The sequence below is a fragment of the Polypterus senegalus genome, chromosome 2 (genome assembly GCF_016835505.1).
Source record: "Polypterus senegalus isolate Bchr_013 chromosome 2, ASM1683550v1, whole genome shotgun sequence".
NCBI lineage: Eukaryota > Metazoa > Chordata > Cladistia > Polypteriformes > Polypteridae > Polypterus > Polypterus senegalus.
Genome location: NC_053155.1, coordinates 317,222,385 through 317,233,250, shown reverse-complemented (window position 1 = coordinate 317,233,250; position 10,866 = coordinate 317,222,385).

Sequence of the window (10,866 nt, the reverse complement as noted above, 5' to 3'; positions counted from 1 at the left end):
GGAGTCCCCGTGGACTGTGATGTTTGCTGATGACATTGTGATCTGTAGGGAGAGTAGGGAGCAGGTTGAGGAGACCTTGGAGAGCTGGAGAGGAGAGGAAGACAGAATACATGTGTGTGAATAAGAGAGAGGGAGGTCAGTGGAATGGTGAGGATGAGAGGAGTAGAGTTGGCGATGGTGAATGAGTTTAAATACTTGGGATCAACAGTACAGAGTAATGAGGAGTGTGGAAGAGAAGTGAAAAAGAGAGTGCAGGCAGGGTGGAATGGGCGGAGAAGAGTGTCAGGAGTGATTTGTGACAGACGGATATCAAGTGAAAGGGAAGGTCTACAGGACGGTAGTGAGACCAGCTATGTTATATGGGTGGCACAGGAGACAGAGCTGGAAGTTGCAGAGTTAAAGATGGTAAGATTTGCACTGGGTGTGACGAGGATGGACAGGATTAGAAACGAGGACATTAGAGGGTCAACGCAAGTTGGATGTTTGTGAGACAAAGTCAGAGAGGCAAGATTGTGTTGGTTTGGACATGTGCAGAGGAGAGATACTGGGTATATTGGGAGAAGGATCGTAAGGATAGTGCTGCCAGGTAAGAGGAACAGAGGAAGGTCTAAGCGAAGGTTTATAGATGTGTTGAGAGAGGAAATTCAGGTGATGGGTGTAACAGAACAAGATGATGAGGACAGAAAGATATGGAACAAGATGATCCACTGTGGCAACATCTATCAGGAGCAGCCGAAAGAAGATGAAGAAGTTGAATCTTGGCTTCACGTTTCTAAGAATATATTTCTTATAATCTGATGGTCCTTTAGGTGCCTTTTGCAAACTCCAAGTGGGCTTTCATTTGTCTCTTGGTGAATGTCCTTCTGGAAATTTCTCACATCTCCACACAGGTTCTGTGCAGCTCAGCCAGAGTTACCTTTGGGTTCCTAGTCCCCTTTCTTACCAAGGCCCTTCTCATATGATTGATCAGTTTGGCCTGAGTGGCCGGCTCTAGAAAAAGTCATTCTTCTTCCAAACTTCTTTCATTTAAGAATTATGGAGGCCACTGTGCTCTCAGGAATCTTCAATGTAGCAGAAATGTTATCATAGCTTTCACCAGATCTCTCTCTAAGTTCTGAAGGAAATTGCTTTGACCCCCATGGCTTGTGTGAAATGAATAAAGCCAAGAGATTATAAAGGGTTTGGGTGCCTAAAGGTGATTCTATCTATAATTGAAGTGGAATAAGCAGAAAAAACCACACAATACATGCAACAACGAATTCTGCAGATGCAAATTGCATATGGGCTGACTCCAAGATGGCAGTGATGCCACTTTCAGATCTGGGGAGTGGAAGAGGCGGGTTCACCACAGAGGCTGCCCAATAACACAGAACATCTGAGGTTGATGGGATTTGAAGTCCATTTTTAGTAGCACTGCTACAGGGTCGTCTGTGGTTTTCTGCACTACGTATACACAACTTTAATAAAAATAATTCCCACTTAATTATTGATGACATCATTTTTTTGTGAAATGAAACAGTATAATTTTGCTGCAAATTCAATTTACTGCTAATCCCAAAATTGAATTTCTAATTTTTTTAACTGGTAGATACTTTCATATACTTTTACTTAGCCTTCCTTTTTTAACAATATTTTGACTCTTACTGATGCTCTTATCATAATTAAGATGATTGCTGTGACATTGCATGTAAGGCAGCAGGCACATCCTTAACAGCACAGTCAGAGATTGCTTAACAATGCATATATAATCTCTCTCTATATATAAAATCCAACGTCTGTCTGTCTGTATGTCTGTCCGATTTTCACAAGAGAATTACTTAACGGATTTACATCTGGTTTATTTCTAGGATTTACTTGAACATTTCGGTTGATTTTGCAACTTCTCTCTTCGCGTTGAGTATCATAGTTTGCTTGTGGTACCGATTTATTCACGCGAATCCTAGATAGAGACTGCAGGCTTGGGGCTCTCCTCACTCACGCGGCGGCCTCGGGCCGTACCTTACATCCGCTTAGCTAGCGAATGAGAGAACTACTTAACAGATTTAAATCTGGTTTTTATAGAATTTACTTGAACATTTCGGTTGATTTTGCGACTTCTCTCCTCGCGCTAAGAATCATAGTTCACTTGCAGGAGTGATTAGAGACACAAGCTGTGGGCTGAGAGGATGGAGAAGCGTGACGTCAGAAGTGGGAAGTCAGGTAGGGTCCTCCTCACTGACGTGCCAGCCTCCGTTCGAATCACTCTATCTCTCGCCACGTTTTGGAGCATACCTTGCCTCTCCTTAGCTAGCGATACCTTTTTGTTGCTTGCTTTTTAAAGTTTGTCCTGTTTCACTACTACGCAAGCGTAACCGCGGGGAACAGCTAGTTATGAATAAATATGAAAACACTTCCAGACATGAACGTTCTTGTGTGAATGAGAAGAAAGATTTATATCATGATTATATGTTTGGTGAAGGAGAACAAAGACTTTCTATACAAATTCATTTTTGCACGAATTGTTTCACTCATTACTAACCTTATAGTAAATTTGTGACTCGTGGTTAAGGGGTTAATACATCGGTCACATTGATGGGCTGCAGAATTTTGCACATTGCTTTCGATGTGACAGTTCTACTAATTGGCTGATGGTGGCATGGCAATAGACAAACGTTTCTCTCGAGTATTCATTGCAGCAAGGCCCTTAACCTGAAAATTGCTGAACAATGGCCGACCATGCACTCTGACTCCCCCAAAGGTCATGCAAAGAGACAGTTTCCCCTCTGGGATTAATAAAGTATGTTCACCCCGTGCTGTGTGGGTTTCCTCTGGGTGCTCTGATTTACTCCTGTAGTCCAAAGACATGAAGGTTAGGTGAACTGGCACTCCTAAATGGTTTGGGTGTGTATGTGTGTGTGTTTGATCTGCGATGAACTAGCGCCCTTTCCAGGATTTGTTCCTGCCTCGCGCCCCATGCTAGCAGGTATAGGCTCCAGTATCCACCACAACCCTGTTCAGGACTAATAGGGTTGGAAAATGACCAACAGATATCAAATCAAATAAGGAGTCGGGAAGTTAGGGAAACTCAGACCAGAATTTAGTTTCTTGGCTTTTCTGAGTATTTTTTGGTATTTGACTCTTACCTGTTCTGGAATTAGTCTTAGTCTCACACCTTAACGGGACAGTCATTTCTTGTTTTTAGGAAAACAGGGGGACAGCGTTGTGTTTGCAGCAGAAGTTACTCATCTCTTTTTTCTTTACACGTAGGAATTAGAAGACTTGGAAGAAGATCCGTGACCCCAACGGAGCTCTGCCCATCCATCATCTAGTACAGTACGCAATGTGGACCCACAGCCTAGATGGAGTCTCAGAGTCTTCAGGGACTCAATGACAGCTGTTCCTTTTCCAACCTGAAGCTTTTTTTTTTTTTTTACCCTCCTCATAACCACAATACCAAATTAAACTGGGTGTTTTTCCATCTTGGTCTCCAATTCTTTGTGTTCTCTCAGCCTATGATCTCATACAACAGCTTAAACACACTGAAGAGTTACTGTGACCTTGTATAGACATAGAGTCAGAAACTACACAAGAAAAATACAAAGTCACATAACACCATAGAAGAAAATGACAAAAACTAGGAGAGTTGATGAACAGCCTGTTGAGCATCTTAAATTCCATAGTGGGAATACAGAACATTAGAACTATCTAGATGCAAACAGGCCATTTAGCCCAAAAATCCAACCAATCCCATCCACCTAATTCCTTCAAATCAACATCAAGTCGAGTTTTGAAGGTCCATAAACTCCTAGTCTCTACCACACTACTTGGTCACTTATTCCATGTGCCTGTGGCTCTTTGTGTAAAGAAAAATGTCCTAATGATTGTGTGAAATTTAACATTGACAAGTTTCCAACTGTGACCCCATGTTCTTCATGAACTCATTTTAAAGTCACAGTCTCGACCCACTGGACTAATTCCCTTCATCATTTTCAAAATTTCCGTCAGGTCTCCTCTTAATCTTTGTTTGCTTAAACTGAAAAGCCAACTTATGGCGGCTATTTAAACGCCTATTAATCATAGAGTGCTGAAAAGTCTGATCTCCTTTGTTTCAATGTTATATTTTCACCAACATCTGATATCTAGCTCAAGTTTTTGATGCTGTTCAAATATTATTTTTAACTTTATATTAGTTCTGTGTTTGGATTGGTTTTGCCTTTTTCAATTTAGGTAATTTTTTCTTTTTTTTCAAATATTGCATTGATTCATTATTCTGTATTTAAATATTCTGTAAATAGGTTGTATTACATGAGCATGGGATAAGCACTTTATAAATAAAATTGTATTATTATTATCACTGTTATTATTATTATTATTATTATTATGTGGGTGGATCCCCCAAGAGGCAGGTCCACCATGATGTCATTGTTGAAGGCCCGCCCTCAGTCTATTTATTCTGGCTGAAGGCTAAGATTCTACAGCCAGTCATCAAGTATTGCAGAGTCAGGATCATTTTGTAAGTATATGAATTTCTGACTTTTCAGGATTTTTGCTTTTGTTTTTAATGATTTTATCTATCTATCTATTATCATCTATTATATAGAGCCTTTCATATCTATCTATCTATCTATCTATTATTTAGTGCCTGTCACATCTATCTATTTATCTATCTATTATATAGTGCCTTCATATCTATCTATATATATATATATATATATATATATATATATATATATATATATATATATATATATATTGTCACAAAACGACCATCAAGCATTGAGAAGGCCATTTATCTGTTCTCATCCTCTTAGATCTGAGTGCTGCATTTGACACCATTGATCACAACATTCTTAGAAATCGCCTTAGTCAATGGGTGGGCCTCTCTGGCAGTGTCTTAAATTGGTTTGAATCCTACCTGACAGGGAGAAAATATTTTGTTAGTTGTGGGAATTACAACTCGAAGACACATGATATCCAATATGGTGTTCCACAAGGCTCTATCCTGGGTCCGCTGTTATTCTCAATCTACATGCTTCCGTTAGGTCAGATTATCTCAGGGCACAACGTGAGCTACCACAGCTATGCTGATGACACACAGCTGTACTTATCAATAGCACCTGATGAACCCGATTCTATTGATTCACTAACAGAATGTCTGACTTGTATCTCAGAATGGATGAATAGTAATTTTCTCAAGTTAAATAAAGAGAAAACTGAAATTTTAGTGATCAGCAATAATGGATACAATGAAGCTATTAGAAATAAACTGGATACATTAGGATTAAAAGTCAAGACGGAGGTAAAAAGCTTAGGGGTGATTGTTGACTGTAATCTGAATTTTAAATCACATATTAATCAGATCATTAGGACAGCATTTTTCACTTAAGAAACATAAGTAAAGTTAGACCTCTTTATCACTGAAAGATGCTGAGAAATTAGTTCACGCGTTTGTTTTCAGTCGACTAGATTACTGTAACGCACTCCTCTCAGGACTACCCAAAAAAGATATAAATCGTTTGCAACTAGTGCAGAATGCAGCTGCTAGAATCCTAACTAGGAAAAGAAAATCAGAACACATTTCTCCAGTTTTGATGTCACTACACTGGTTACCTGTGTCATTCAGAATTGACTTTAAAATTCTGCTTATGGTTTATAAAGCCTTGAATAATCTCGCCCCATCTTATATATCGGAATGTCTGACACCTTATATTCCAAATCGTAACCTCAGATCCTCAAATGAGTGTCTCCTTAGAATTCCAAGAACAAAACTTAAAAGAAGTGGTGAGGCGGCCTTCTGCTGTTATGCACCTAAAATCTGGAATAGCCTGCCAATAGGAATTCGCCAGGCTGATACAGTAGAGCACTTTAAAACACTGCTGAAAACACATTACTTTAACATGGCCTTTTATAACTTCATTTTAATCGTAATTTAACTTAATCCTGATACTCTATGTTCAATTCATCATAACAACTATTCATGGTGGCTCTAAAATCGGTACTGACCCCTACTCTCTTTTCTGTTTCTTTTTCCGGTTTCTTTGTGGTGGTGGCCTGCGCCACCTCCACCTACTCAAAGCTTCATGATGCTCCAACAATGATGGACGGATTAAAAGGAAGAAGTCTACGTGACCATCATCATCATCAAGCCCTTCCGTGAGAACCCTAAATCCAAAGAGGACTGTTTCATTTATGTTAGGTAGAATGCCCAGAGGGACTGGGCGGTCTCATGGTCTGGAATCCCTACAGATTTTATTTTTTCTCCAGCCGTCTGGAGTTTTTTGTTTTTCTGTCCCCTGGCCATTGAACCTTACTCTTATTCGATGTTAATGTTGATTTATTTTTTATAATTATGTCTTTCATTTTTCTATTCTTTAATATGTAAAGCACTTTGAGCTACTGTTTGTATGAAAATGTGCTATATAAATAAATGTTGTTGTTGTTGTGTTGTTGAGAAGGTTTGGGGCAGCCACCCGTATAATTGTTCCCGGCTGCAAAATTGATTAATAAACAAAGACATGTTCATTCAACTGAGTCCAAAACAGAACTGATTCTTTGGAGACAAGATGGTGGCTTTAAAGGCCAGTACAGGAAGTGATGTCATCAATACCGGAACTGGAAGTGATGTCACTGGCTGCCCCAGAGCTGTGTGGGATTTCCCTAGAATGGTCTGCAAAAGATTGAGAGGGAAAATTAGTGCACTTCGCCACCCACTGGTCTGGCATGAAATCAGATGTAAACAAGCCCTTTAGCTGTCTCCTAAATACATGTGTGTGACAATATATATATATATATATATATATATATATATATATATATATATATATATATATATATATATATATATATATATATATATATATACTGCTCAAAAGAATTAAAGGAACACTTTTAATCAGAGTATAGCATAAAGTCAATGAAACTTATGGGATATTAATCTGGTCAGTTAAGTAGCAGAGGGGTTGTTAATCAGTTTCAGCTGCTGTGGTGTTAATGAAATTAACAACAGAGGGGCAACAATGAGATGACCCCAAAACAGGAATGGTTTAACAGGTGGAGGCCACTGACATTTTTCCCTCCTCATCTTTTCTGACTGTTTCTTCACTAGTTTTGCATTTGGCTACAGTCAGTGTCACTACTGGTAGCATGAGGCGATACCTGGACCCTACAGAGGTTGCACAGGTAGTCCAACTTCTCCAGGATGGCACATCAATACGTGTCATTGCCAGAAGGTTTGCTGTGTCTCCCTGCACAGTCTCAAGGGCATGGAGGAGATTCTAGGAGACAAGCAGTTACTCTAGGAGAGCTGGAGAGGGCCATAGAAGGTCCATAACCCATCAGCAGGAGCAGTATCTGCTCCTTTGGGCAAGGAGGAACAGGATGAGCACTGCCAGAGCCCTACAAAATGACCTCCAGCAGGCCACTGGTGTGAATGTCTCTGACCAAACAACCAGAAAGACTTCATGAGGGTGACCCAAGGGCCCCATGTCCTCTAATGGGCCCTGAGCTCACTGCCCAGCAGCATGCAGCTCGATTGGCATTCGCCATAGAATACCAGAATTGGCAGATGCACCACTGGTGCCCTGTGCTTTTTACAGATGAGAGCAGGTTCACCCTGAGCACGTGACAGAAGTGAAAGGGTCTGGAGAAGCCATGGAGAACATTATGCTGCCTGTAACATCATTCAGCATGAGCAGTTTGGTGGTGGGTTAATGATTGTCTGGGGAGGCATATCCATGGAGGGTCACACAGACCGCTACAGGCTTGACAAAGGCACCTTGGCTGCCATTAGGTATCAGGATGAAATCCTTGGACCCATTGTCAGACCCTATGCTGGTACAGTGGCTCCTGGTGCACGACAATTCCTGGCCTCATGTGGTGAGAGTATGCAGGCAGTTCCTGGAGGATGAAGGAATTGATACCATTGACTGGCCACCACACTTTCCTGACCTAAATCCAATAGAACACCTCTGGGACATTATGGTTTGGTTCATCCAATACCACCAGGTTGCACCTCAGACTCAGACTGTCCAGGAGCTCAGTGATGCCCTGGTCCAGATCTGGGAGGAGATCCCCCACAACACCATCTGTCATCTCATTAGAAGCATGCACCGATGTTGTCAGGCATGTATACAAGAACACAGGGGCCATACAAAGTGCTGCGTAAATTTGAGTTGCTGCAATTAAATTTGGCAAAATGGACTAGCCTGCCACATCATATTTTCACTCTGATTTTTGGGGCGTCTTTGAATTCAGGGCTCTGTAGGTTGATCATTTTCATTTCCATCAAACGATGTGGCATCCTTTCGTTCCTAACACATTACCCAGTCTATATCAGTATAGATATCCAGGAGGATTTCTTTTTCCCATTGAGATCTGATGTGTTTTCAAAGTGTTCTTTAATTTTTTTGAGCAGTTTATATATATATATATATATATATATATATATATATTAGTGTCCTGCGGTGGGTTGGCACCTTTCCCTAGGATTTGTTTCCTGCCTTGTGCCCTGTGTTGGCTGGGATTGGCTCCAGCAGACCCCCGTGACCCTGTGTTTGGATTCAGCGGGTTGGAAAATGGATGGCTGGATATATACAGTACAGGCCAAAAGTTTGCAGACACCTTCTCATTCAATGTGTTTTCTTTATTTTCATGACCATTTACATTAGTAGATTCTCACTGAAGGCATCAAAACTATGAATGAACACATGTGGAGTTATGTACTTAACAAAAAAAGGTGAAATAACTGAAAACATGTTTTATATTCTAGTTTCTTCAAAACAGCCACCCTTTGCTCTGATTACTGCTTTGCACACTCTTGGCATTCTCTCGATGAGCTTCAACAGGTAGTCACCTGAAATGGTTTTCACTTCACAGGTGTGCCTTATCAGGGTTATTTAGTGGAATTTCTTGCTTTATCAATGGGGTTGGGACCAGCAGTTGTGTTGTGCAGAAGTCGGGTTAGTTGGACGATCATTTATTTGTCAACAGGACAATGACCCCAAACACACCTCCAGGCTGTCTGTGTAAGGGCTATTTGACCAAGAAGGAGAGTGATGGAGTGCTGGAAATGGTCATGAAAGTAAAGAAAACACATCGAATGAGGAGGTGGGTCCAAACTTTTGGCCTGTACTGTATATTATGAGGGAAAGGCAAGGTGACAAGAAAAGTTGTGGTGCCAACCCAGCCATCCCATTAATAATAACTAAAAAAAAACCTTTCTTTCAGAAACAGGCACTCCATGGCAAAAGCACATAGTAAAGAGGTAAAGAAATTAGCAATCGCCACTGATGGCTCTTCACTACGGTCTGTCTATGGAGCTCCATCCTGCAATAGGTTGTGGAGCTGCCACTTTTATATCATCCAGGCAGGAAGAGGTGAGACATCTCAGACGAAGGAAGTCAGAGTCTTTCACCCTCAAGAAATTGTTTTCTCATCCAAAGAGTGGTATTGCATGCCACAATTCACAGACATACATGTGTGGTGTATATGTGTGTGTGTGTGTGTGTGTGTGGTCGGGACACTCACAATGTGGAAGGACATGGGGGTGACAGCCTACACAAGGCATTATCGTCCCTTGATCACTGTCTCTCATTGGCTAACTATCTCATACTGCCACAAAAATGGCTGCCATCTCATCCTCCAGATGCATGCCACACCTTAGTGGTGGCTGAAGTGGTTCCCCTCTCCCTATGCTTCAAGTAGTGAGATAAGTGCTATATCAATGTAAAGAATTATTATGATATTATTACATCAGGGCTCAATGGGATTTTGCAATGGGGAAAATGTTACAGGACACAAAAATGAAGGGAGTTACTTGATTTTTTGTTTCATTAATTTTATTTTTTACATTCATTACAGAAGAACCTTCATAATATGAAAATTAAACATACGTCTTAGGATAACAAAATGACTTAAAGAGTGCGTTCAATCAGAAACACAATGGATCCTATACAGTATATACTCCCAGATTTGTAATCATAACCTCCACTAAAACCCCCACCAGAGAGCTCATTCGTAATAAGAAGGAGGCCTGCAGTGTTTAGTCGAGGCGCACACCAGCAGCGAGACATCTTAATACTTTTTCTGGTCCCTCTTCAGTGAAGGAACATAAGAAATGAGACATACGAGAGGAGATCAGTCAGTCCATCTGTCACTCGTCTGTTTGGCTAGTGGCTAAAATGTCCCAATGTCACCTCCAGATCCTTCTTGAACTTTTTCCGGGATTCTGCTTCAACTCTGTGACTCGGTAGTTTGTTTCAGATTTCCACAACTCTTTGCATAAAGAAGATCCCCCTGGCTTTAGAGCTGAAAACACGTCCCCTTAATTTCCGCGTCTGTCCTCGAGTACGCAATTTACCATTTGGTCGAAAGAATTCTGCTGGGAAAAAAAAATTGGAGGCCTGGCCTTGTCCCAAATGTAAAAAATGTTCTATGGCCGTCAATAAAGGACGTGACAGTAACAAAAACCAAACAAAACAAAAAATGGAATGCTTCACAGTATTTAGTTTTAAATATGACAAAGATATCATGTCTTAAAAGCCTACTATATAAAGAAAGAAACTTCTCAGCTGCAATATTTTTAGCACAACTTCAAATATATAAATCAAATACACAGACATGACAGATATGGAAAACATGTAGCCTTTCACCTAAAAGAGTTTCTGAAAATGCCTGTACCTGATTTCTAAGGATTAACCGTTTTTTATTCCGAAAGCTGCAATCACAGATGTTGGAATTTTTAGAAAGGACAAACTTAACGCACCGCCTTTGCATTTTTAATGACAAGGATCACAATGCTTAAAGGGAGCAGAGCAGTATGGAGGAATATTTGGGACATGAATAAAAGTACAATAAAATACAATTTATTGACTGAATGTTTAAAGAGAA